The sequence below is a fragment of the Sturnira hondurensis genome, unplaced genomic scaffold (genome assembly GCF_014824575.4).
Source record: "Sturnira hondurensis isolate 20B ecotype Veracruz unplaced genomic scaffold, ASM1482457v3 Scaffold0020489, whole genome shotgun sequence".
Lineage (NCBI taxonomy): Eukaryota > Metazoa > Chordata > Mammalia > Chiroptera > Phyllostomidae > Sturnira > Sturnira hondurensis.
Window position 1 is genome coordinate 7404199 of NW_028093120.1, and position 4644 is coordinate 7408842.

The following is a 4644-nucleotide window of genomic DNA, read 5'->3' on the forward strand; positions in this document are numbered from 1 at the left end:
ATCAGGCACCACAGTGAAAATGAGTTGTAGGAAATTTGGCTTGATTGGACCAAATAGATGTGCTGATAGCCATAGTAGATGGGACGGAGGGTCTAAGAAATGGTGTAAAAAGTGAACGTTTAGAATCTTTATTATTTCCTCTTTACATTTGATTGTGAGTATATCTGGCTATAGAACTGCAGGCTGAAATAAATTTCCCTAAGAACTTTGAAGGTACTGTTCCATTCTTTTCTACAATCTAGTGTTGTTATCGAGAAGTCTTTTATTCTGATTCTTGATATTTTTTTTTCTTCTGAAAAACTTTAGAAATCTCTTTATCTAGATATTCTGAAGTTTCATAATAATGTGTCTTAATATGGGTCTTTTTGCACTAGCATTGCTAGGAAGTAAGTAGGCCCCTTCATTATGAAAACGTCAATTCAAGGGAATTTTTCTATATTATTTCTTTGATACTTCCCTGTCATTTTCCTCTTTCTCTTTCAGGAATATATCTCTTGGACCTCTGGATTTAAGCTCTGTGTTTCTAACATATTCTTTACTACTGTACATCAACTTTACTTTCCAGCTCACCTGCTGAGTTTCTTATTTTAGCTATGCTCTTAAATTCCGAGAACTCCTAGTTTCTGAGCATCATTTTATTTATTCATTTTTTATTTTTCACACTTCATTAGTGTTTTTGGATATAAAATAGGCAAATGGGCCTCATGTTGGGGGAATGTTAAGGATATATTTTTAGTTTATTTTGACATTTTATTTTGCTCCCTGGTTATCTCTATTTCTTCAGAGTTTCTTTTTGGCATTTGTTTTCCACATTAGAAGCTTTTCTGTTTTTTAAATGCTTGGAGATGCTGTGTTGTGAAAGATGCTGTGTTGTGATAAGAAGCTGATGGGAAGCTTTGTGTGTGTGGGCAGAGCTTGTCAATCGATATCCTTTACTGCCTGAAAGTGGTGTGGGTTCCAGACATTTCATGTGATGTACTAGTTTGGATGAGATTTGGTTGAATACAATAGAAAAACCCCAAATAACAGATGATTAAAACAATTACAATTTATTTCTCTCTCACGTAGGAGAAGTCCAGATGTGGTTGTCCAGGGCTTGTACAACAACTGCACACCCTCAGGGACGTAGTCAACATCTGTCTTGCTACAACCGTCACTCTCAGTGCAGTGCTGTGGTCCAAGGGGCGTCTCAAGCTCTGGGGAGTGTATCTTCCTTACAGGCAGCAGGAAGGGGAAGGCAGAGAAAATAAATTCCCAGGTTCCTTTCAGAGCCCATACAATATTCTGCTTTCATATTTTGGCAAGAAATTAAACACACGGATACATCTAGAGAGGCTGCAAAGTATATTGTTTAAGCTGGATGCATTGCTACCTCAAATGAAATTGGGGTCTTACCGCAGCAAAGAAAGGGGGGAATTGTATTAATGTAGGCAATTAGCAGCCTCTGCCACATTGAGATTTCTACAGCATATCTGTACAGCCTTTTTTCTTTGGTTGGTAAGTTTCACCAGAGTAGACTCCTCCAAATTCCCATTGTTTTAATCTCCCAATGACAAAGATGTAGATGATGCCTCTGCTGCCCTATGTCACATCCCCTAGGCACACCTCTGATTTTAGTCGTGGTGACAGAGTGCAGCTTTGTGTAGCTCACCGTGCTCTGACAAAGTCCAACCTTAAGCTCATAGTGAATATTCTTCTGCTTTCTGTCTGGGGCATTGAGATGGCATAGACCTGAAAGGTCAGTGCTTAAGAGCCAGGCAGTGGGGAAAGGAACTGAAAGATGAACATTCCAGCCTTCTCTCCACTGGAGATTTGAACATTTGATTGATGTTCTGCAGGCATCTTAGGCAGTGCAGATGAAACTTAGCCCCAGTTGCCATAACAGAAATCTGATAACACACATTTGTATTGGCATTTGTTCCTTCTCTGTTTTAGTAACTTTGCTACCTCGCTATGCATCTTTGGACCACATAAAATAACTGCACTGAGGTGTTAGGCTTTGCTTTGCAAAAAACTCTAAAATAAACATTAATCTTAGTGTATAAATTCTAAGCTTAGGTTCTTACTTCACTTGTACCCACATGAAACTTCAATGTAACAGCCAGAAAATACCACATGTTGTCAAGAAAAGAACCTAAAAAAGAATATTTAAAAAATTCCATATATACCTCATATTTGCATTCACTTCCTGTGACTATAAAATATGATTAAAGAAATAATATGATCTTATTCTTATCTACAAAATGTATATAAGAAGGCTTGGAACTTCTGGTCAAGATGGCAGCATAGGCCAATATGGCTTGCCTCCTTATGCAACCACATCGATTATAACTAAGCTACAGAACAACCATCATTCAGAATGGAGCTTAATGGAAGTCTTACAACTATGGAATTAAAGAAGAATCTAACTACAGAATTAAAAAAGAAACCACATCAAGACTAATAGGAGAGGCAGAGACATAGAACCAGCTGGTCCCACATTCTCATATGGCAGCTAAAAATCGGGGTGGGGGGGCACCACAGGAGTGAGAAGTCCCAGCCTCACACCAGACCCCATAGCCCATGGCTGCAATGCCAGGAAGAGAAGTTATCATAATTTATGGGTATAGAATCCAGTGAGAATTCAGGCTGTGGAAGACAGAAACTACTGGAGTCTCAGGAAGCTCCTCTTAAAGGGCCTATGCACATACTTACTTGGACTCATTCCCTCTGAGCTCTAGCATGGAGTAGCAGATCAAAAAGCACCGGAAATATACAGGGAAGAACTATATGTCTGGCATCAGGGAAAGAGCTAAGGGGGCAGCTTTCTCCCAGACTGAGGTCCTGGCAGGGGCCATTGTTTATTTTCTAAGCTCTCTGTCCACAGGGCCACAGAGGTGGCATGTGGGTGCCATATCTGAGACCTCATCACTGTGGCTCACACTGCGTTGCCCTGCACTGGTGATTCCCTGATGTCCAGCCCAGCCCAACTTTTGGACACACCCAAGCTCTTTCTGGGGGCTTTTCCATATGAATGGCTTATCTTGACCCATGTTTCAAATCTCCCTAAATTCTCTCAAACAAGCAGCATGTGGCTTCAGTAAGTCCCATACCACTTGATAAGTTGCCCCAGGCCCAGCACTAGCAGTAGCTAGCCTTGGTTCATAACTTGGCCCTGCCTGGGCACCGTCAAGCCCAGCACAAGTAGCAGCCACCTTGACATTGTTTTGTAGCTTATGCTTTGTGCCCTGAGACAGAACACAACTGGTGACTGACCTTGAATGTGCCAACAGCAATCATCGTTCAACTACATCAAGAGGGTGTATACAGCACACACAGTGGGTGTACCTTGAGTACCCAGCTTGGGTGAGAGAGAAGGCTGTGTCACTGGGCCCTACAGGACAGGTACTGCATTAGGCCACTTTACCAAGCCTGGGAGATATAGCCATTCTACCTAATACATAGAAATAAACACAAGGAGGCTGCCAAAATGAGGAGACAAAAAACATGGTTCAAATGAAAGAATAGGAAAAAAAAACTTCAGGAAAAAAAATAAACAAAATGAAGACAAGCAATCTACTAGATGCAGAGTTCAAAATATTGGTTATAAGGATGTTCAATGAACTTAGTGAGAACCTCAATAGCATAAAAAATAGAGTAAGAAATGAGGGGTACACTATTTGAAATAAAGAACAATTTATAGGGAATAAATAGTAGAGTGGATGAAGCCAAGAATTAAATCAGTGGTGTGGAATATAAAGAAGTAAAAAACAACCAATTAGAACAGCAAGAAAAAAAAGAATCCCCAAAATGAGAATAGTGTAAGGTGCTTCTGGGGAAACTTCAAGCATACCAACATTCACATTACATGGGTGCTGGAAGGAGGAGAGAGAGATCAAAAAAATTGAAACTTGTTTAAAAAAATAATGAAAGAAAACTTCCCTAACTAGGTGAAGAAATAGGCATACAAGTCCAGGAAGTGCATGGAGTCCTAAACAAGATGAACCTGAAGAGGCCCACACTAAGACACATTATAATTAAAATGTCAAAGCTTAAATACACAGAGAGAATTTTAAAAGAAGCAACAGAAAATCACTTAATTACCTGCCAGGGAGTTCCCATAAGATGGTCAGCTGATTTCTCAAAGGAAACTTTGCAGGTTAGAATGGATTGGCAAGAAATATTCAAAGTGATGAAAAGGAAGAACCTGTCATCAAGATTACCCTACCCAGCAAAGCTATCATTTAGAATTGAAGGACAGGTAAAGATCTTCCCAGACAAGAAAAACCTAAAGGAGTTTACCACCACCAAACCAATGTTAAATGAAATATCAAAGGGTCTTCTTTAAGAAGAATATAAAAAATATGAACAATAAAATGGCAATAAATCCATATCTATCAACAATTGATTCTAAAAAATAAAATAAAGAAGCAGAACAGAAACAGAATCATAGATGCAGAGAACATTCTGATGGTTGCCAGATGGGAAAGGGGTTGGGGAATGGGTGAAAAGCATGAAGGGATTAAGTGCAAACTGGTAGTTACAGAATAATCTTGGGGATGTAAAATATAGCCTTGGGAATCGAGTAGCACAAGAACATATATGCATTACCCATATACATGGACAATGATATGGGGATTGTCATAATAAAGTACCACAACTTAG